Source organism: Pinus tabuliformis, chromosome 6, assembly GCF_031772625.1.
Source record: "Pinus tabuliformis cultivar Carrire ecotype Pingquan chromosome 6, CPIR1, whole genome shotgun sequence".
Taxonomy (NCBI): domain Eukaryota; kingdom Viridiplantae; phylum Streptophyta; class Pinopsida; order Pinales; family Pinaceae; genus Pinus; species Pinus tabuliformis.
In genome coordinates, this window is record NC_142292.1 from 91,089,886 (window position 1) to 91,115,163 (window position 25,278).

Consider the following 25,278-nt stretch of genomic DNA (forward strand, 5'->3'; position numbering starts at 1 on the left):
TCATCTCCCGTGACTTCTTCATCACTCCACAAGTAGTATCAGAGGTAGAGCATGAGATAGGTGGTCCTTCACATCAGTATGAGCACCACAAGACCGCTACTATGCCAGTATTCATCACCTATCAAAGAGGCAGTAGACATTTGTTTGCAGTGGCAAAGCGAGTCTTATCTCAACCCGAGGTGGAAGGGGCCTTGCTTCCGACATCAGCATCACAGGAGCAGGGTAAGGGTAAGGAGCCAGTGCAGGAGGAAGGGCCATCAGGTTAACGAGAGACCGAATTCCTTCTCCTCCATGATGATGAGACAGATACAGAACCAACAAATGCAGAGCTTACAGAGATCATCCAAGAGAAGCAATCAGTGATTGAGGCCTTATCCCTTGACTTGGAGAGGGCCAAGTGGAACATGAAGTACCTGGAGTAGAGAAACAAATAGCTAGAGGATCGGTAGGCGATTATGGAGCTGCAAAACATTCGTGAGCATCGCCAAGCTACTCAAAGGAGAAGAGTTGAGCTCACATCATTGGAGCAAGAAATCAATGAGGATCGGGAGGCCAACCTCGAGAGGGTCAACATGCACTTGGAGAGGCTGTTGGACAAGGCTAATCAGGACCTTGCTCGACTGAGACACATGTATTTTCATTATAGGGCACGAAACATGAGCGCCAAGGCCCAAATAAAGAGTTTGAAGGTGAAATTGAGGAAAGCAACAAGAAAGGTAAAAGAGGCAAAAGAGAAAGATTGGCTTCGAATCTTGGCTAAGGCTTCCTTAACCCATCATAACACCCCATAGAGAACCTCCAGCCCAAATTTCAAGAAATTTGGGGAATTTTTGGTCACATGACAATTTTTTGGGAAAAACACAAGGTTTTTCTCCCTGTGGCGCGACGCTAAAAATCGGGAGCTCCAAATGAGGAATGGTTTGTATTTTTCGATTCAGCATGGAAAATCACAACTACTGGTGCTTGGATAAGAAATTTGGGCAAGATATCAATCTCCAAAAGGTCAAAAACACCCAAAAAATGGCCTCTCTGCCCCTTTTTTGACACATAGGAAGTAGTCTTGGGAGAATGGAGATTTGGAGGGGCAAATGAGCACCAAATTAAAAAATTCCAGTGGGGTTAGAAAGTAGATATGACAGGATTTCGAACAAGCCCACTTGGTAACATTTTAGACAACTGCAAGTGCCCCAAAGCAGGCCCCAAATTAGCATGGCGCACAGAGAAAATGGCGCGGCGCATAGAGGAAAAATTGCCAAATTTGCTTCCGTTTCGTGAATTTTCGATTCGCGACTTCTCCAAGTGGGCCCGCTCATCTACACTCCGGTTTTTTGGCACGAAAGGTGTCATTTAAATCATTTTCTTTCCAAATGGACTTCTATCGAAGTGGCGAATGAAGGAAAACGGTCACCCAAGCCAAATGTCATGTTTATAGCGCTGCACCTGTAGCTGATGGTTGGCTCTTCATCTCCATTTTGTAATGATTCGAGTAACTCCTCAACCCTTGGGCGTTCTATCTCTTCATGGCACATTCTATATATTGTATGTAAGCAATTTGCAAAGGGTTGGTTAGTTTGTAACTTCTGGGAGACTGTGGGAAAGAAACTCTGTTTCTTCACTGTGTATTTTTGACAGAGAATTAATGAAAGGTAGTGGCTATGTTTCATGAGATTCTTGTGGTTGTGAGTGTAGAAAATGTGTCTCTTATATTTTCATATCCATTTTGTTATGTTTCATAATTCGATTCATGTTCATTTCCAGTGAAATTTTCTGAGTGAGATTAGGTAGAATTCGATTTTATTCCTCTGCCTGTGGGAAAATTTCATGTTCAGTGTTCTTCTTCTGTTGAAAAGGATTCATGTTCCTATGCCCTTTTCACACTCCTCAACAATCTCTCTGTTCCGTGTTATTCCAAACTAAATTTCTACACTTTCCTCCTGCCTTGCCTCACGAAGTAATCTATACCTTTGTATTAAATTCTTTGTTCTTTGCTGGCCGTTGGTCCCATACCATCCCAGAAGCTCGATCATTCACAAAAATTGTTTCTTGTATCCATATTCACTTACTAGCCTAAGATAAATATTTCATTGTAAGTCATCTCAGACCATTTTTTCTTATCTATTGACTGAGCATGACTCGGAGAGAGCCCTCTCCTATTCTGGTAGGGCTAGCTACCAGACTGATCATGGTTTGTGGTTACCCTGAATTTTGCCTTCCTTCAGCCTAGGCCAGATTTAGGTGCTAACACCTTCGATGACCTCTTCCTAAAAAAAGGAATGTTTTCAGAAGTGACGCATATGGCATCACTAATTTTTTCCCCAGATTATCTTGAAGCCTTCCGTGAATATAGGGAAAGGAGATTATTACAGTTCCCATTAGACCTGCTACAGATTGAACCAATAAGGGAGCCAACTCCTAGTGTAAGATTAGATGAAAGCTCTAGAGAAATTTCCAAAGAAAATTCTGAAGGAGAGTCCCATGAAAAATCTACTCATGATTGAGAGCACTCAGAACTACAATCTTAAAATGGGGGCAATAAAAACAGATAGTCTGAAAGGGACATAGCCAGAACCACAGAAAAAGCATCCGAACAAACCTTGACAAAGAAATAGGCTGAACTTCCCTCTACTTCCACTCAGTCAGAAAAACTCCCAGCTGTTGATTTAGAAAAAGAATGGGAGCATTTTAATAAGAAGCTCCATACACAAGAACAAATATCTAAGATACAGATTCCATAACAAAGATCAACTCAAGAAATTACAGTGGAGAAAATTGTGGCCACTCAGGATGTGGAGCCCATTCCTGCCACCCCCACTTCTAAAATTATTTTGAGAATCGAGTAAATTCCCCCATTAGATGTGTTTTATAGCCCTACCCATAAATATGTCATTAAAAGGTAGAGGAAGAAAAGAAAGTTAGATGCTGCAACTATTACCATGCCCGACAACAAACCAATGGACATTTTTTGGAAAGATTTGCCCATGGACCCATCTGAGAACCATACAAAACTGTCTCAATTTGTAGGAGCCTATGCTACGACAACTATTGATAAAGCAACAGAGGTTCAAATGTTGCTAAGAGAAAAATAACAAAAGATCCTGCTGTTGGAACAATAATTAGAGCAAGAAAAATCAAACCAACAAGCAGAGTTAAAAATAGCCAAACTACAGCAGGAGTTTGAACAGATGCAAATAAAACATCAAGCTAGCCTAGCAGAAAGGATGAACGGATTCAAGCTATGACAGAGAAGTATAAATATAGTCCACAAATCGATCAGTTCCTAAAAGAAGCACTCAGCATTAACGCCCAACTAATGCAACAAAAGGAAGTTATGTGCCAAAAACTCTTGCAAATAAATCCTTATTGCGAGATCAGTGATAAGCTAATAAGAAAATTCATTGACGTGAGTCTTGAGTATGACAAAGTCCATAAAAGAATTTCTGACTTAATCACCTGGCAAGAATCAGAAGATCGGAGAAATGTTGATTTTCCAAAACTAGAGGAATCGCATAAAGAAATTCTATTTGCAGACTGGGATTTTCTGCTCAGGCAAGCAGAAAGGGAAACAACAGTTGTGATAGGAGAAATAAATACCATCATTGAAGCCATTAATGAAAATATACATGGCGCCAACCTGATTGCATAATCTATACCAAGATTTGTTCCAAACGCCAATCAACTAGAGTAGCAATGGAGACAAGCAGCAAAGCAAAGGGAGGAGGTGATCAGACAAATGAGCAAGTTGAACTGGAAAGCATACTGGAAATTCTTATTCAAACCATACAGCCAATGGATAAACTTACGATTCTTAACTACCTCCACAAAAAAAATGGTGCCAGCACTGACAGACGCTATATTTACTGGATAGTTGAAATCTGTGATCAACCAACCAACACAACTTAAACCAATGACAGATATCTGTGATTGTAAGGATCAAATGAAAAGGTGTTAGTCACTTTGTTTTATTTTTATTTTAGTTTTATTTAGCATAATCTGAGGAAGTTCATTTAAACCTCCTTGGATATTTTTGTAATAATCTATTTTAGGTCTTATGGTTTTAATATTTAAACCCCTCTCATGCATTTAGAGAGGGGTCCGGAAATTTTATCAGAAACTGTTGGGTATACAACCAAAGTCCCACATTGACTAGAAGTGGGGAGGATCAATGGTATATAAGGATGGACAAATATCTCCATTTTTTTTTCTCGATAAAGACTAATTCTATTAAGTAAAATATAGTACAATCAGGAGAAGCAAGAGATCGGCAGACCGAAAATGATGGATCCATCAACCTCGGTCCCGAAGGAAAGATTCAAACTCATAGCTACAACATATGACTTGAGATCACAGACTGACTAACTGACTTTTACCCCATAGGGGCAAAAACTACAACACATTGTTTTTTCCCTTTCTTTTTGTTGACTTTTGTCCAGCCATCATGGGGAGAATGAGCTAAGACAACTTGAAGACTGGAATTCTCTATCATCGGGAATTCCTTTTCTGATTCAGAGGAGGTCTCATGGGCGCGTTTCTGGGAGATTGCTGTGTCATGGGCGTGCCCCATAGTATCCATGGGCGGATCCATCGGCTGAGGCACCTGGTCCGGTTCTGAATCTCTTTCCCCATCCTCCGAACTTGGGGAGCTGGAGCTCCCAGCTGGCGGCGGAGGACAGGGAGCCCAACGTTTGGGTTTGGTTTTTGCGTAGATTCCCTTTTTCGATCTTGCTGTCAGTGATGGGCAGGAGTTCTGTAGGTGCCCTGTTAGGTGACAATGACGGCATCGGAAGGCAGTGTTTTCGTAATCTAGAAACTGGGTCCAAACAGTGTCCTTGATCTTGAGATTGATTTTCTCTGGCAATCCCTTGCTTAAATGTAGCTCCACACAAATTCTAGCATATGTGTAGAGACCTTGCCGTTCCCTCTCGTAATCTCCCATTAAAAAGCCACCCAAAGTGTTGCCTATTTGCCTGTATACTTCTGTGCTCCACAGGTGTATTGGGAGATTTGGAAGTCTGATCCAGACAGGGGCTTTAGTGATAACTGCAGAAGCTAGGTCAAAGTCTGGGAACCATGGAGTTAAGAAAAGACCTGCCGAACCCATGAACCAAGGGCCTTCTTCTAAGGCCATTTCGTAGTACTCGAGATTATCGAACAACACTATAAAATATCCCTTTGCACAGAAGTAAATCTTGCAACGGTGAGTCTAGTTGTCATTGATCCAGTCATAAAGATCCTTTGAGCGTGGCCAGAGCCCATTGAATCTGCAGATGATGGCCCTTTCAGCAAATTTTTGGGTGTCGTCTGCCAGGTCAGAGTAAGAGATCTCAACAGAGGGAACCTCCTCCGATTTGTCAACCAAAAAAGGCTTGGGTGGAGCCTGAACCGGTGGAACTGTCTTTTCAGGCTTCTTAGCATGGACTGCATCTTTATATGGAAATGCTTTAGCTGAGGATGACTCCCCAACAGCTCCTCCTCTCAAACGAAGGGTTAAAATAATGGATGCATCTTTCTTAATGCCGTAAAAAGAAATAGGATGGAGATCCTCTAGTTGTTTACCTTCGTGGAGAAGCCGTTGAGCTGCCGAGGGGATCCCCAGTTTGATGTTCAGTGTATGCTTGAGATTCTGCACTAGATCCGTCTGGCTTACCCATTGTAGCATAGTTTTGCCTGTAATGAGCTTGATTTGTATCTGGAATGAGGAAGAAAAGTCTGAATGCCTCTTTCCCCTACAGATCTGTGAAGAGAGGAGGCATACGCGTTGATTGATTTTCGTTTCCTGGATTTGCCCCATGGACAGAAGAGGCGTATAGCCAATCTGTGCAAACCCTTCCTTCCCGAAAGCCACGATCCGAGGAGAAGCAGCGAAGGGTTCTGCATGAACGTCCTTGGCCGCTGCGCCGGCATTCTGAAGAGGGCCACATAAGCGCGTTGTGGAAGCAGGGGGCTGAGGCCATGCTACCCCAGAGCTCTCGGCAAAGAGATCTGCGTGAGCATCCGTGTCTGCGGCGCCGGCGTTCATGGTATGGACATCTTGCGAATCTGCAGAGAGGAAAAAGACCCATAACCTGTGCATGAATCTCTCGACACCATCTGCAGCAGGGGCGTTCAAAGACCCGATGGTGGCCGAGGGCAAGGAGGCGGTAAATCTAGGGTTCATCCTTGGAGCCGTCGCGTCCTGTTTAATTTTTTGTTATCAGACTCTCAAGTAGATTCTAGTGGTATCATGGACAAATATCTCCATTGGTATGAGGCCTTTTGGGGTAAATCCCAAAAGCAAATCCATGAGGGCTTAGGCCCAAAGTGGACAATATCATACCATTGTGGAGATATGTGGTGTCCAGAGTCCTTACAAGTGGTATTAGAGCCAAGGTTCAAAGTTAGCCAAGTGGATGAATCCTCCAAATGCCGAACAAAGGTGGTGGGCCCCGGTAATATCACGATGGGATCCATGGATGAGATCTGGTTGGCAAGGGCCCTGGCTAGCTATTTGAAATGTTCTCATTGACAAAGTAGTGGCGCTGGTTGAAGCACTAGCTCGTTGCACAAACAACAGTGTTCATTAACTGATGGTTCGATGAGGAGCAAGAAGAAAAAGGAGTCTGAAGGCTTTGCCAAAGCCTGGTTCAATGAGAAGCAAGAAGAAAATGAAGAATTAAACGTAGAGATAGTGCCCATGGAAGAGGCAGCGGGAGCGCTAGCAAAGCATTGCGGGCTGAAAAGAAACCACAGGGAAGAAGAGGAATAACACAGAGACATTAAAAGAAAATGTGGAAAATTTGCCGAACGGGCTGGGCGCTACTAGACGGGATCCTGCCAGAACGTGGCCGGGAAGAATGACGACGAAATCGTCATCTCACTTTGCCACTCCTCACCACGCAACAAACAACAACGAAAGAAAAGAGCCACGACAACCCCCCAAAAAAAATAGGATGTTTATGGTGGTGGAGATGGAGAAAAACATAAGGCTCCACCCACGGGACTTGGGGCCGAAACTCCGTGAAAAAGTAGCGGCGTAGCTCATCTGCGATGCGGAGGGAAAATGTAGCAGCAAGTATGGCTACGTGGTCACAGTGATGGGGCTGAAAAGCTTGGGTGTAGGGGAAATCTTGAGTGGAACAACATACGTCACATTCTGGTTGTGCTACGAGTGCCTCATCTACTGCCCCTTCCACCACGAAGTCTTAATGGCCATGATCATGTGGGTCATTGCCAACGGCTTTTCCAATGGAGTGCAAGACACTGGACATCTTTGTCTAATCGTTCTACATGCCGGAGGGTCAGTATGAGCTCCAGCAGGGCCACGACAATGAGGAGTACCCTTTGCTGCGTGAAGGTGCTGTGTATTCTATGAAAGAAGGCCAAACCCAATCTCTACATGAAGTGCTACATGAGCAGAGCATGAAGAGTCTACCAAATCTCTGTTGAAGGTGAAAATTTTCATGTAAATGGGTATATGACTGTAAGACCTCGTAAGGCATGTGTACCCTAGTAAATCACTGGTAAAGTTTGAATGTCCACTTGGGTGATATGGGGATGCATGTGGTGGTATGATGAAGCATGCTGAACTAAGACAGCTTGTGAGATTATCAAATACCCTAACATTGATTGGGTAGGGCCTGGAGGTGAGTGGTGGCTAGTTCACTTGGCAGATTTGGCTAGATTTGGCCAAGGAAAACCCAAAGTCAAGTTTAATGGGGGGATTGTTAGATAAACTTGACCCTATGGTGGAGTTGAGGTTATGTCAACAGTTATGGTTAATAGTTGTGGTTTTGGGCACCTAGTATTGGTGACTCATGGTATTGAGCCCATGGTATTACATGTACTTGAAGCCCTTAAAAGGCGTGTGTATTCTCCATTGTAGGTAGCTATGGTTAAGCAGTGAAAGCTCAGGTTGTTGGCCAGCTTGGCTGTCTTTTAGCCAAGGACAATAATAGATCTATTGTTGGTTGGTTTTCACCTAATTGGGGCTTTCCAGATAATCATGGTGTACATGGTTTGAATGTGTATTTCTTGATTGTTATATTTATTTCTCCAGAGTCCTTACAATTGGTATCAGAGCCAAGGTTCGAAGTTAGCCAAGTGGATGAATCCTCAGAATGCCGAACGAAGGTGGTGGGCCCCGATAATATCATGATGGGATCCGTGGATGAGCACAGTTAAACAGGCGGTGTGCTCCGGATTCCTCATGGACGTGTCCTGGTCCCAACACGGTGAAGAGGAGTTGACTTTGGATAGAGCAAGCTCTCGAGGCAGATGGTGCTTCCATGTAAGGCGTGTGCTTCCAACACATTGGAGCAGAGAATTCTAGTTGGTAGAGAGTGGACAGATGGATAATCGTTCGAGGGGAGGCTTGATGGTCCTTTGTTCAAGGGGAGTATTGTTGGGTATACAACCAAAGTCCCACATTGACTAGAAGTTGGGAGGATCATGGGTATATAAGGATGGGAAAATATCTCCATTGGTATGAGGCCTTTTGGGGTAAAGCCAAAAGAAAATCCATGAGGGCTTAGGCCCAAATCGGACAATATCATACCATTGTGGAGATATGTGGTGTCCATTGCTCCACCTAAAACCCAACTAATAGCTATTCCACCAACAGTAAATACATATCCTGTAGTGCTCCTCCTGTTATCTCCATCACCTACCATATCTGCATCAACATATCCCTGTAGGGAAATGTTTGAACCACCAAAGCATAATGCTTGATTTGTGGTACCTTTCAAATATCTGAGAATCCATTTCATTGCCATCCAATGTTCCTTTCCTGGATTGTTCATGTACTTGCTTACAACTCCCACTGCATGTGCAATATCAGGCCTTATGAAGACCATTGCATACATTAAGCTTCCAACTGCTGATGCATATGGAATTTTAGACATATAATCCATGTCTTCTTGGGTCTTTCGGTACATTTCCTTACTAAGTTTGAAATGGCTAGCAAAATACTAACTGGTTTTGCATTGTGCATGTTAAATCTTTTCAACACCTTTTGTATGTACTCATTCTCAGATAATGTTAATTTGTGATTTTTCCTGTCTCTAGTTATTCTGATTTATTTTGCAGCTCCCAAATCCTTCATTGCAAATGAATTTGCCAATTTTCTTTTGAGCACATTTATTTCCTGCATGTTAGATCCTGCAACAAGCATGTCATCTACATATAATAAAAATATAATGTAGTTTCTATCATTTTGCTTTTTCAAATAAACACAATGATCAGAGTGACATCTAGTATAACCTTGTTTAGACATAAACTTGTCAAATTTTAGTTACCACTACCTTGGAGCCTATTTTAAGCCATACAAGCTCTTCTTCAACCTGCACACTAGTTTCTCCCTCCCTTTCACTTCATATCCTTGTGGCTGCTAAATATATATCTCTTCCTCCAAATCCCCATGGAGAAAGGTTGTCTTTACATCTAACTGCTCAAGATGCAAATCTTCAACTGCTACTAGACTTAAAATAGTTATGATTGAAGTCATTTTAACAACAGGAGAAAATATTTCATCATAATCAATACCTTTCTTCTATGTAAAATCCTTCACCACAAGTCTAGCTTTGTACCTCTGTTTTCCTCCATCTTCTTCCTTCAGCCTGTAAACCCATTTATTCTGCAATGTAGTTTTACCTGCAGGCAACCTGACTAAGTCCCAAGTCTAGTTATACATTAAGGAGTCCATCTCTTCTTCCATGGCTACCTCCCACTTCTTCCTGCTTTCAACCTGCATTGCTTCTTCATAACATTCGGGTTCACCGGAATCAATCAATAATAAATAATATAATGAAGGAGAGTATCGTTCAGGGGGTCTACTTATCTTGGTAGATCTTCTAACACCACTTTCAGGTGTTGAGGTGCTTGTTACTGTTGTGGTGGTTTCTATTGTTGTGGTTGTTGATTATTATTATTTTCAAGCACCTTTACTTTTTCAGTGATTTCATCAAGAACTGTGTATTCCTTGTTTTCTTTTTCCTGTTTCTTTTCCTGCAACTGATTCTTATACAAGACCTTTTCATTGAATATTACATCTCTGCTCCTAATGATTTTGTGATTTTCATAATCATATAAGCGATAACCAAAATCATTAACACCATATCCAATAAAGGTACATTTCTTTGACTTTGCCTCAAGCTTTGTTCTATTTTCTTTATCAATATGGACAAAGGCCTCACAACCAAAAGGCTTTAAAAAAGTGTAGTTTACCTTTTTACCTGTCCATGCTTCCTCCAGAACACCACCATCCAAAGAACTTGAAGGCCCTCTGTTTATTAGATAAACAACAGTATCTACATCATCTGCCCAAAACTGTAAAGGCAATCATGCATGTAATCTCATGCACCTTGCACGCTCCATGATTGTTCTGTTCATCCTTTCTGACACACCATTTTCTTGTGGTGTTCTTGGAACTGTCTTCTCTCTGTGAATTCCATGCTCTGAACAGTACCTATCAAACTCTTTGCTGCAATATTCACCTCCATTGTCTGATCTAAGACACTTCAATTTCTTTCCTGTCTCAATCTCAACCAAAGCTTTCCATTTCTTGAAAGTATCAAATACATCAGATTCATTCTTAATACAATAAATCCAAGTTTTTATAGTTGCATCATCAATAAAAGTAACATAATAACGAGAGCCACTGAGAGATGATACCTGAGTAGGTCCCCATACATCTGTATGCACAAGCTCTAATTTTTCAATCTTCTTTTCTTTCCCAACTCTGAGAAATCTGACTTTCTTCTGTTTTCCATAAATGCAATTCTCACAAAAGTCCAAATCAACATTCTTCAAACTCGGCAACAAATTCCTTGAGTGAAGAATCTTCATCCCCTTTTCACTCATGTTTCTGAGCCTATGATGCCATAATGCTGCATCTACTCCTTTGGAAGTTAAAGCATTAACAGAGTTAGAAATACCATTGCATAATACAATGTACCAACCTTTTCACCTTTTGCTATTACCAGGGCTCCTTTGGTGACCTTCCAAGCTTTATCTGTGAAAGTTGTCACACAACCTTCACCGCCTAACTGCCTTGTTGAAATCAAATTTTTCTTTAGATCTGGAACATGCCTTACCTCCTTTAGTAGCCATTAGTTTCCATTTTACTGTTTTACAAGAACCTTACCCGTTTCAACAATTTTACAGGGTTTATCATCACCCAAATGAACTTGTCCAAAATCTCCTTGAACATAGTCATGAAAGTATTTCTTATCAGGTGTGGCATGGAATGAGGCCCCTGAATCTACCACCCACGAATCAGTAATATTTTTGAAAGAAAGAATCAAAGCATATTGTAACACCTCACCTGTCACATTTGCTTAATGATTGTTTTCTTGCTATGAATCTCCTTCTTTTCCCTTCCGAAATCTACAGTCTTTCTTTAGGTGTCCTTTCTTTCCGCATTTCTAGCACACTATCCCCGATCTGGACTTGGATTTTCCTTTCCTTGATTTACTGTGATATCCTGAGCTCTTTCCTCTTTCCATTTTTCTTCCCCTAGACTCTACACTCAAAGCATTACCCAATGTCTCACTGGAGCTTTTCCGTCGCATTTCCTCGCTAACGATAGCATCGACAACATCATCAAACTTTAAAGTACTAGATCCAGAGACATAGTTACTAATGGCCATTACTAAACCATTCCAACTTTCTGGCAATGAGCACAAGAATAACAAAGCTCTAACTTCATCTTCAAAGTTTACCCCTACAGAACATAACTGACTTGTAACAGTATTAAAATCATTTAAATGATCTGCAACAGATCCACCTTCCGACATCTTCATATTAAATAACTGTTTCATAAGAAATACCTTGTTTGAGGCTAAGGGTTTTTCATATAGTTTCTCCAACGCCTTAATCAAACCCTCTGTCATTGTTTCCTTTGAAATGTTGAAGGTGACCGATGCTACAAGGCACAACCGTATTGTTCCAAGTGCCTTTCTATCGAAAAGGTTCCATTCTTCATCTTTCATACCCGTTGGAAGATTTTCTTTTCCACCTAATGGTAATTATAGATCTTTCTGATACAGATAATCTTCCATCAGCATCTTCCACAGTGAGAAGTTTTGGCCGTTAAATTTCTCGATCCTAAACTTACCATCTTCCACCATTGCTCCCACTCGAACGAGGAACCCTTCTTTCCTGCAAGTTTATCAACCAAATAGACCTTCGGCTCTAATAACAGTTGTTAGAAAATTATATATTACAGAGCAATGGAACACATAAAATATCTCTGGACACCACATATCTCCACAATGGTATGATATTGTCCACTTTGGGCCTAAGCCCTCATGGATTTGCTTTTGGGCTTTACCCCAAAAGGCCTCATGCCAATGGAGATATTTGTCCATCCTTATATACCCATGATCCTCCCCACTTCTAGTCAATGTGGGACTTTGTTCGTATACCCAACAATCCTCCCCTCGAACAAAGGATCATCGAGCCTCTCCTCGAACGATTATCCATCCGTCCACTCTCTACCAACCAGGATTCTCTACTCCAATGCGTTGGAAGCACACGCCTTACATGGAAACACCACCTACCTTGAGAGCTTGCTCTATCCTAGGTCAACTCCTCTTCACCGTGTTGGGACCAGGACACGTCCATGAAGAATCCGGAGCACACTGCCTGTTTAATTGAGCTCATCCACAGACCCCATCGTGATATTACCAAGGCCACCACCTTCGTTCGGCATTCCAAGGATTCATCTACTTGGCTAACTTCGAACCTTGGCTCTAATACCAGTTGTTAAGAATTTTAATTTTTATCCGGGAAAACCCCAAATCTAGGGAAAAACCCAACCATAATGAAATTTCATTATCCTTGGCCAAAACCTTGGCCAATCTGACCAAATGAGCCTTCACTGCTCACCTCCAAGTCTTACATTACAATGAAATCCTTCCAGCCTTTTATAAGCTCCATTACATATAATACCATGGGCAGAATACTATGGGTGCACAATACCATGTGCCGCAAAACCATCACTGTTTAACTTAGTCAACTTTGACTCTATCTTGAGCCAAGTTTACCTAACAGAGACATTCTTCAAAACATGCATTTTTGTACCTTTGAGGAGGTTCTGTTGGAATGAATGGAACTGGATCTATTTTCTTTTATATGTAGCATGTTCTACTGAAATTGCACTTTTGCACTCTTAGATGATGTTGGATTGATTCGAATTAGGTCGATATTTCTAAACACATGAGTAGAACTTATCATATATGGTACTTTTATCTTGTGATTTTGTTTTATTTATGTATCAAGCAATAGATTTTCTTTAATTGTCTTACGTATGAAAGTTTTAATTTCGATTAGCATTATTACACTTTTGTATGGTGTTGGCTTTAATTTTCTGTTGAATATACAAACAATTCTATATGCGATATATCTTTCACAACCGTTTTGGCTAAATATTTATCCAAAACGACTATTGTTAAACGATTTCACTTCTTATTGCATTTAAATGATCTTTATTACCAATTTCTATAGGACGTTATTGTAGAACGCATACCTTACTTTATTCCTGAGCATAGTTATAGTTTACTAGTGTTTAAACTAGGATATATGCATGTGTTCAACTAGTTTAGATTAGAATACACTTAGCTTATGCATCCGCCCGTTACATCATATATCACCCCATCAACACTATCAAAATATCTTTTGGTAAACTAGTCCCATTGTCCCCAACTGGAGCCACTACACAAAATGGAAAAGGAGCTGTCAACCAAGGTCCAAACTGGGTGGTTTTCCCCCATGTTGTAGCAATGATTTTCAAGGCATCAACATAACTTAAAAGGTAAAGGTAAAGAGAGATAGTTGATCAAGCTATGTTTGATGATCAATTCTTGGATATGATCAAAGAAGACAAGGAAGGTTGGCTTCAAGCCATCAATGATCACTTGGAGAAGTTATTGAAGAAATCTTAAAAGGACAACAACTTTCAAGTGAGAATGGCCAAACAATATGCCAGCAAGAAAGAAATGCAAGGGAAAAACTCAAAGCAGCAAAGGCAAAAATTGAAGCCCTAACTCACCAAAAGGAGAAGAAAAATATTGAAATACTTGCAAAGGCTTCACTCCAAGCCTAGCTACACCAAACCTTAGCTCCTTAACGAATTTTGAAGTCCCTTAGAATATGTTGGCAAATATATGTTTTTTGTGTTTTTTAGGCAATTTAAACGTCAGCTGCATGGTAAAATGTGCAATGCATAGGGTGTTTCACACTTTTTTGGGACACGTTTTGGAGGAATGGATGTCACCAATGGATGTATAAGGACCAAGACACCTAGGAAAATCATGTTTCCAGCCCTGGAATGCAAAGTTGATAGGTGAAAAGGGTAAAAATCTACCAAAATATCATGTTTTTGTGCTCTTTTTCAGCCAGGCGCTGTGCACTTGACCAATCTTGGGAGAATGGATTTTTGGAGTGTCAAGCCAAGCCCATTTTGCAAAATAAATCCCTATTTGGAAACTATACTGGATAATCTTTCCAATGAGCTATCCTGGGCTCAATTTCGACACTCGGAAGGCAGGAAAAAGTCGTTTTGAAGATGGCACCGCGAGTTTGACACTAGCGCTACGTATTTGGCACAGGGACTGCGCACTTGACAAATGGCCTAATTTTTCACTATTCTTCTCCAGATTTGATTTTTACCTATGGGTAATCAATATTTTACTGGTGTAATTGATATTATTGATGTAATTATGGTCTTTTACTATTACCTAGGGGTAAATACATTAGGTTAATAGTCCTCATCAAGTCAGATGAATCAGTTTCAATGTAATTAAGGGTGAGTCACTCTGACCACCCTACACTCTAGATATTAGTTTAGATTTTGGTGAAACTACTCCTCCTCTCATGGATTTGACCCCTGAGGTTGGGAAAAGTTTGTTTGGATGTCTATATCTTCCCTTTCTTCACTTTTTAAAGTGGTTGGACTCGATTGGATGTTGTACTAGTGTTTTAGACTTTGGCATGGAATATATTGGATGAGTTGCAACTATTTTGGTGGGATTCCTATGGCATGGTATTTTTATATTGTTTGTTCTTTAGTTACATGTGTGTGAATGTTTTGTACCTTCCATGATCCATTTCAATTCTAAATATGTTTGATTTTCAAAGTGTGATGAGAAAAATTCATCTTTTATGCTCTGTTTTGGGAAAATCATCATAATTTGTTTCATTTATTTAGTTTAAAGAGAATTCATGATTTCCATTCTCTTTTTAGCACCTCACCAGTCTAAAAAATTTCATCAATATACTACAAAATGTTAAAGTAACTTTCCTTCCTTGCCCCATCAGATGTCTACAATTCTAATTCTCTTTTTCCCTGACCTAGTTCACTCTCTGACCTAATTCACTCATCCAGTCACTACCCCAATAAAAATCAAATCAAAACCGTGAACTACTATATCTAACCTAAAACCCTAATCTATCTAGCCCTCTTAGTTGTTATTCTTTGGAGAGAGCTCTCTCTGGCCTGGTAGGGCTAGCTACCAAGTCAAAAGATTGGTTTGTGGTTACCTTCAGCTAGACTCTACCTCAGCCTTGGAGATCCGAAGGAGTGATAACATATTGCATATGTAGTGATGGGTATAGATGGTGCTATGTACATGTTGGATATGTGGTGTTGTGTACATATCATACTGTGTGCATGTTGGATATGTGGTGTTGTGTGCATATGGTGTTTTTCACATATTGGATATGCGATGCTTTGTACATATGGTGCTATGTGCATATTTTATATGTAGTTCTATGTACATATGGTGTTCTGTGCATGTTGTACATGTGGTTTTATGTACATAAGGTGTTATGTGCATGATTTTACATGTGGTGTTGTGTGGAGGTGGTGGTGTGTACATGTTGTGAATGTGGTGTTGTGTACATGTGGTGGCATGTACATGTCATGCATGTGTTGTTGTGTACATGTTGTGCATGTGTTGGGCATAACCAAAATTGGTGTAGATTTTGGCAAAAACTCTATGTTTTGTGGGGTGGAGCACGTAGTGCAGTGGAGCACAAAGTGGATACGTAGTGGAGAATTTTCAATATACCTCATGGTATCATAAGGGCTTATAGGTTGGTCAAAGCCCCTCTCTTTTGTAGAAGTGCGTGATTTTGTAAAGGATCAATGGGTTTTGGGATCATAGTTGCTTATTTTAGGGAGTCCATGGTATTTGGACCATGATATTTTGATGATGTAACCCTTTCATGTAATAGTATATATAGGGTAAAATAATAACAAGAGAATCATATTTTGATCTAGGTCAATGTTATGAATAAATTATTGTGATCTGTAATTTGGTAGAGAAGGCGAGGCTCTACAACTGAGTGCGCAAAGACCTGATTCTGTAGCTAAGTGCGCAGACAACCAACAACTTAGTGTGCAGGACAAGAACTATTTGTTGTTCAAAGATTTATTATATTAAGAAAAAAAAATTGTCGGCATAGTCCTACACTGGGTTGAACCATGGTACATTATTGTTTGATGTGTATATTTTCTTCTTATCTATTCTAGAGTAGCAGTTACATGTTATTTTAACACACTGATGGTTTATGGTTTTATATGGCTGTTTAAGTGATTAATCTAATGCAACGAAGTGATTTATAAATGTTAAGAATAAGATAACATAATAATATCACATCTCCTAATCCTTCAAGACTGCAGAAACCTAGTTTATCATTCTCCCATAGTCATTTCGGTTAAGACTACGATCTGCTTATAGGTCATTGCTAAAAGGGCTAGTGATTGAGGGTTTTGTTAGTGCGCAATATAGATTGAACTTGGGTCAGCCCCAACCAAGCCAAAAAATGGTTCCGTTGCCTATTGAGTGCAGCCCAACTTCGCCTAGATTTTTGGAAAAAACTCTAGATGTTATGGGGTGAAGTGAGTAGTGAAGCATGAAGTGGACCACGTAGTGGACCATTTTAAATATACCGCATGGTATCATAAGGGATTTGAGGTGGGTTGAAGCCCATCCTTTTTGTAGAAGCGTACGATTTTGTAAAGGATCAATGGGTTTTGGGATCATAGTTGCTTATTTTAGGGAGTCCATGGTATTTGGACCATGGTATTTTGATGACGTAACACTTGAATGTAATAGTATATATAGGGTAAAATAATAAGAAGAGAATCATATTTTGATCCAGATCAATGTTATGAGTAAATTATTGTGTTTTGTAATTTGTATGGAAGGTTTTTTCCTTGTGTTGTTCATGGTTATGGAAAGTTTCATTAAGTTCTGGGAAGAGGTTTGGATCCTAGCCTGAAATAGTGGCTTAAATCGCGTGGTCGCAAGCACAAAACTGGGTGAAAAAGACTATAGTCACTCCCTTGTAGGCAACATGCATGGAACTGGAGGGTTTTAGTCGAAATTAGGCAGTGTTGTGCCAGTTTCTGGGAGATCAAAGCACTAAAAAAGGAGGTTTAACTCAGGTTCTGGGCACTTGGAAGGGTGGTTTAGCCTTTGGGGGCCCTTTAGCACCACACAAGGAAGTCATTAAGGTGTTTTCTTTATCAATTCCACTTCCTTAAGGTGATCTATGAGTTTGAATCATATCATAATAACTCTTCGTCACATGTTTACCCTAATAGGCCAGTAAATTGGGTAAATGTTGGAGGAGGATGTTGAAGCATGCCCATAATGGCTATGAGCCCTCCCACAAATCCTGTAGTACTAAGAGAGATCTTTCCAATGAGGTATTGTACATGCCAAATAGAGATCATATGACCAAGTTACAACTTTGGGAAGTTGGTTTCCCAACTAAGACCAACGGGGCCCACCAATGCTTGTCATTCCATCTGCTGGGGTTAGGGTTTTGGTTGTTTAGGTTTTCCCTTTTTTGTTCAATAATAAAAGGGCCCTTGAGCCTCATTATAGCACAATTTAGAGGCATGTAGACGCCACATCTCTTCTTAGAGATAAGATACCATTGCCCAAGCTATTTTAGTTCCATTCTACTTGTAAGCATCTTTTAATTCTTTAATATTAATGAAATGAAGATTTATTTTTGTTGCATATTTGTGTTTATGTTTATATATGTATTATATTGTGTTCTTTCATAAGTTTGTATCAGTGGTATTAGAGTAGTCTTTTCCTTGTCTTTTTTTCTTTCAATTTCCCCAACAAGATCGGAGTATGAGGAGTTAGGGCTCGAACTAGTTTAACCATTGCAAGACTAGCCTCGCAAACATCGACGACCTCCCATGGCGGAAGAAAATAAAGATGAGGGAGTCAGAGATCCTTTCAAAATATTTCTTGAGGAAGACCTTGAGCAATAGAGGAACATGATGATGGATAAATTTTCCCAAATCCTACAGTGGCTACCCATATTCAATGCATCCTCATCCAGCATCCACTATAGAGATGCAACTCCCTTTAACGTACAAGTCAACTTTGATATTCCCATATTTGAAGGCTAGATAGATGCAGATGTTGTAGATAGATGGTTAAATATGTTGGAAGGATATTTTCTAGTTCATTAATTTTCCAATCAGGAAAATATTACATTTTCACTCCTCAAAGCCACCCCCCATGTCAAGGACTAGTGGGAAACCTACTATGAATAGAAGGATGAGAGGGAACCCTCACTATTTTCAGCCACACCCTCTTGGAATTATTTTCGAGACACCATCAAGGAACAATATTACCTTGTTGGGAGTTATGAATATAAATACATAAAGTGGACCACACTGCAATAGGTAAGTGACCAAGATGTGTCATAATATTTTTCATACCCTTCACACGAAGTTAGGTATCAAGGATTTTGAGTGGAATTCGGTATTCAAGTACTACAACTATCTACACAAGTACATCTAGGATGAGATGGAGTTCCTAGACATAACAACACTTGGCCCCGCTTATCGATATGCTGTCAAGATTGAAAATAAATTTAAAGAAAAGAAGAGAGAATTTGGATCTGCAAATATGAAGTAAGGGAAAGACACCCCCAAACCATATAATAAAGGGAAAATCCAAGGTGGGGTGACCTAATATAACTCGTTGAAGCCGCAAGCAAAGAAAAACACCATGAAGACAAAGGACACAGGGAAATGGTGTGAGTTCCATAAGAGCCCCCCTCACAACACGAGTGTTGAGCCAAGTAGTCATTGATGGGTGAGATGAAGGCTTATGAATGAGATGCATGTTTTGAATATGAGTTAGAGCCTGACAAGGGGAATGAAAATGGGAAGAATATTATCGATGTGGAGTCCAGTGCCACCATTACCACCACCAATATATAAAATATTGAGTGAGAAGATCCATAGGAAGGGGAGTGGCTCTTCCACTCACAGATGTAGGTGAAGGGTTCTCTTTTGTAGTTCATTATCAACAACAGAATCCAAAATAACCTCATTTCAGTAAAGGTCATGAAGTGATTGGTCCTACCAAATGCACCACACCCGCATCCATACACCATAGGTTGGCTTCACCAAGGATGAGATCTCCACGTCAGCTAGTAGTGCCACCTTCCATACAACATCAATCCCTTCACACATGAGGTATTGTGTGATGTTTCTCCTCTTGGACTTTTTGATGTATTATTAGGTCAACCATGCTTGTGGAAACATCATGTTGTGTACAAGTCTATGCCTTGCACTATTATAATTTATTTGGGAAATAAGTTATACAAGATACTAGAGGTAGAACCACCTACTATCATATCTTTGATACCTATGAAGCAATGGAGTAAGATCACTTCCCAGACTGGGAATTTTTTTTCCTTATGATTCACCTTTTGGGCAAGAAGAAGACTATGACCACATCCATAGCCTCAAGACACGGATCCTCTACATGGAAGTAGTAGATGGGCAGGGTCATCGATGAGTATATGCACATATTCACCTCACCCATAGGAGTAACCCTGCGTTGTAAAGTTAGGTAATCCATCGATCTGACCCCAGTCGTGCTTCTACGCTACAGACTGATCTACTAACACTCTATTATAGAGAATGATGAAATAAAGAGGTAGATTCAGGAGGTGTTACATAAAGGGCACATCAAGGAAATTTCATCAACCTGTGGAAGTCCAATCATGTTGGTATAGAAGGAAGATGACACCTGGAGACTCTATATTGAATATCAAGTACTCAATAAGACCACTGTCCGAAATAGGAATCCAATACCATAGATTGATGTCCTTCGGAACTAGCTCAAGGGGGGAAATTATTTCATCAATATTGATTTGAAGTCCGATTATCACCAGGTGCCAATAAAACCCTCTGATGTCTGGAATACTACCTTCATGTCCAAAGAAGGCCTTTTCAAATGGTTGGTCATGCCTTTTGGGTTGACTAATTCCCCCACAACCTTCATGAGGTTGATGGATGACATATTGGAGACCCTTCACAAACTCATTCATAGTAATGTATTTGGATGACATCTTGATCTTTAGCAATATTTGGGAAGAGCACCTACACCATATTTAGTAGGTCCTCCAAACCCTGCGAGAACACAAATTGTGTGCCAATTTTGAGAAATCCACTTTTTGTATCACCGAGGTTTAATATATCGAGTAGATCATTGATGAGAGGGGTGTGCATGTGGACCCAACCTATATAGAAGTTATTTGGGATTGGTCAGCCCCAACCACTCTAATAGAGCTACATAGATTTCTAAGTCATGCCAATTTCTATCGCAAGTCCATGTCGGTTTTCTCTCATATCACTTGGCCTTTGAGTCAAGTGACCAAGGTTGGAGCAAAAGAAAATTTCTACTAGTTTGAATCCAAATAGAAGGAATTTTTTGATTTGAAGCATTGCCTTTGCTCAGCACCTATGGTCACATTAGCATACCTACAACAACCATTCGAGATTGAGAAACATGCCTCTGACTATGCTATCAGGGTAGCTCTCACTTAGCAAGGGAACCTAGTGGAATATCACAATGAGACAATTTGAAACACAGTCCAAAGGTATCCCACTTATGATAAAGAGATGTATTTCATTGTGCAAGTCTACTGACAATGGAAGCATTGCATTTTTGGGAAGGAAACAAACATCCATAGACCAACGACCCTTGCAGTTCATGCACACACAAGGAAAGCTACAAAATAATTTCCATTAGAAATGGTCCACATATCTGCAACAATTCAATTTGAACATCAAATATAAGAAGGGAAGCACAAATAATGTTGCAGATTCTCTCATCCGACAACTGGTGATGGCATTGACCACTGTGCTCGACTCTTGTGAACAAGAGACTTTGGGGTGGCCATATCTTTACAAGAGCGATCCAAATTTTGAAAACAAATACCAGATGCTCCTACAAGGCAATTAAGTTCCATATTTTACCTCCAGGTCACATTGTTATGCCACGTAGGACACCTCTATGTTCCTTCAAGCGAGTGTGCCAAGATGATTTGGGAGGCACACTACATGCGGTTTGCTAGACATTTTAGAGTAGATAAAATAGTGGTAGTGGTACAAAAGTATTTTTATTGGTCGAACCTTCGATAGGATGTTGGGAAGTACATAAGATCCTACACTACCTATGTTATTTCCAAACCAAAAATCAAGAAGAAAGGTGTATATACTCCTTTGCCTACTCCTAGTCGGCCTTGGGAATCTATATCCATGGATTACATGTCGGGCCTTCATTCTACTAAGCATGGAAACGACTATGATTTCATGGTGTTGGATTAAGGGGACCTAACCCATGTTCCAAGTTGTTCACGCCAACCAACAGAACCCTAATTGTTGGTCCTTTCGGTAACAACCTACATAGTGCAGGTTGTAGTCTCACCCGAAGCCATATTGGGGGATGCTAGAACTAGGTTTCTGCATCCAGAGACAGTGTGATAAGTGGTCTTAAGCTTTTATAGCTCACATCTACCTTTGTGTAGATTGGTAGTCTTCTATGGTCCAATACAATAACTCTAGTAAAATGTATTCTATACCTTCACGAAGGTCTACGATCAGACTTTACAGACCTTAAACAGGACAATGATCCACTTTCACACATTAATCAATAACCCTACATCTACCTTCGCACAGATATATCTAGTTCATCAAAAATCATAATAGAAATAACCCTTATCTTCATGGAAATAGATGATTACTTAATTCATTCACAAATAAGATAGATTCAGTAGTTTCACGTAGCATTTATTGATTATTCCATAGAAAACCTATTATAAAGCGACATATCATAACATAAATAAAATGAACAATAATGCTCAAATTGCAAGATAGTTCTTCAAAATCAATATTTATTCATCTTCAACGTTTAGATTACAGACTCTTTCACCTTGTGCACTCTCCTGCAGTAGCCTTCCCCTTTCACTTAAGTACAGGAAGAAGAGCCTTCCTACCTTAGCACTTGCCCAAAACAATCTCTACCTTGACTTCCCATTATCAACTACTATTAATTACCCCTTCTAGACTCGTTATGACTCAAATATATAGCATTTCCAATATAATACCATGGTCTATGGACCATGGCTGAGTCTCAAAACCGACCTATTTACTTATCCAAACAAGGGGTTAAATTGCTTTGACTCCTATCTAGCTATGCACTCAGCATCCACATTTCACAGAGACTTTACATCTTTTTACAAAAATTGGGTTAACTAACCCCAAAACTAACCCTAGAAACCCTAGGAACCATATCCCAATAGCCTCCCAACACAAATATGGTGACTCGCCCCTAAGTCACTGAGCTGGCACCTCAATCTTTCTGCGTAGACCACCTAGCTTGACCTGTAATACTGCAACTTCAATAGCGCTTTGCGCCATGACATGTTGCACTTCTTCTACCAAATTCTTTGTTATCAGGCTTCCACTGCTAGGTGCATTTTCCTCTGTCTGTTGTAGCACCTTTAGCTTTTCATGGAGTGGAAGAGTAAGCTAGTAGGCTTCCTCTAGCCATGGTTGTAATCTGGCCTTTAGAAAGGCCTCTTTTCTTTGTAATTCTTTTGTCTATGCTTGTAGCTTCTTGTCTTCCTATAACTTTGCGAGGTGTTGCATTGGCGCTAAAGTGTGTGCAGCCGCTTGAACCTGATCATACATGCACTGTGTCTCCCTAACATCTATTTTCAATCTTTGCAAGTTCGGATCCTCTTGCAAGTTCATCCACAACTCCATTGCTTGGTTGAACATCATTGCATAGTCTGTGACTACGATATCTAATGTGTTCATATTTTCCTCGATCGCTGCTCCACATTGCTCCCGAAACTTTGGCAGAGTAGTTGATTACAACTTTAGCTACATCTCTTATATCTTCATTCGAAAGTCGAAAGGAACCCTATCGATCTCATCCTTTAATGCGCGTACTGCAACAACCAATTTTCTTACTTTTCCTAAAGTTGTGGCATCCTCTAGGATGTTTAATTCCGGAATTGATTTGTAGGCCTTCTCTATTGTTATCTCCAAGCTCTAACTTCATGTCTATAGCTCCTCCTTTTCCTTCAATGCCTGATCTTTCTCCATGAACATCTGCTAATTGCTGACTTTGAACTCATTTATGACTATGAGGGCGCACTGCTCCCTAATCCTTAGTTTGTCTGAAACCCCCTGATGAAATGCATGGAGGGTCTGAAGCAGCAGCGTGGCCAATTTGATGCCTGTGTCCACTATAACTAGCATAATGCAGTCCTCCTCTGACTTTGCGCAGACAAAACATTCTGGTAAAGGTATCACTCTAAGGTCCAGGGTTCATTCTAATTCTATGATTACTCTTCTTCCTTGTGTCAAGCTCGCTTACACCCTTCTCCCTTGAATCCTTCCAGACTGGATCTACAACTCACATAGATCCTTTTGGATGCTCCCTAGTGGCAGCATATATTATTGCTCGAACTACTACAACAACTCTGTTGTGGTAACACATACCTTATCATTGATCTCATCGAGATCTCCTTCTCTAAGGACCATCGGGTCGATACGCATCTACTTGTCTAACTTATGCTTTTTTGTTGCCCAATAGTCTACTCCTATCCATACCTCTACAAGGTGAAGGGAGTGCTCTACTCCTCTCCACTCCTTCCTTCCTGCCTTGAAAGTCCCTTCTCACCTATGTGTTGTGAAGCTGATCCTTCAACTTCATTTGTGTTCGGGCATTCTTTCTTAGCTTATTCATTTGAAATGCAATCTTTCTTAGTGCATTGCTACTCTGCGGTTGCCTTAGAAGCATATTCCTTCTTCTTCTACTTAGCTAAAGCTTGTGCAGCCTTATGAGCTTCTCTCTTACACTTCTGTGGAGCGGTCGACTGTGCAGCAAATCTCTCTGCACCTTTTCTTGTACCTACAGCAACCTCCGTGGGTTCATGCCACTCTGCTAGCCAACTTCCCATGATCTCCTGCATGTCCATCTTAGTTACCAAATATGGAAAGTTGTGCCATATGTTCTTTGGATCCCTTCGCACCTTGATTTAAACATTGTGGAAATTGGCCTTAAACTCCACGAAGTCTATCAATTGCTCAAACAAGGTTGGGGACAACCTTGGCCTCTAATTGATAACCATTCGAAGGTCCATCTCCATCAAGATCTAGAACATTTTCCACTCCTTTATCCTTTCTGGATCCTTTGTTGCCCACAATGAAGCGAACCTCACTACCTCAGGTAAATCTTCCGGATGTAGGGGAAACTGATAGCCGCCCAACAATCTCCAAGCCACTAAAACAATAGATAGTAACAACCATGCATAGTGGAAGGTTTTCTTTCTTCTTTAGCTTCACGGTAGTTTGCGAGGAACTCCTTGCACAAATACTTCGCCCAATTGTATTCAAATCCCTTCGTGCAATGGGTAGCTAGTCATACCACCGGCTTTGGAACTTCGTCTGCGTGGAATTTCCTCATAATTTTCCCTACAAGAATCTTGGTGGTGAATTGCACCACCTGGTCCTTAATAGAGCGGATAGAATATCCACGTGACTTCTTAACGAGCCCATATTTGGCCTTCATCTTGTCTGGTAACTCTTCCTCTCCACGTTTCCCTCCAAACTCCTTGGGAGGATCCACCCCTTTGTAGGGAAGCTTTTTGATCCGATGAATTAACATGTTTGTATTGGGATGGGTTCCCCAAGACATAGGCACCCATCGTGCACCAATACAAGGAGTTGGTGCACACATACCGTGTTGATAGTCGATCAATGAAAATGTGGTATACAGAGCATGTGTAGCAATCACGCCTACTCAACACCTTTGACCCACTTCATGGGTTCCAATTGCATATCCCCAGTCTCTTCATAGTAGATCTTTGTCATATACTTGCTAGTTGCTATATGTGGGAACCTCTCGTGGTCTGTAAGGTCCCAATCCTCCATTTTCAGCACTGGAATGCACATTAGTG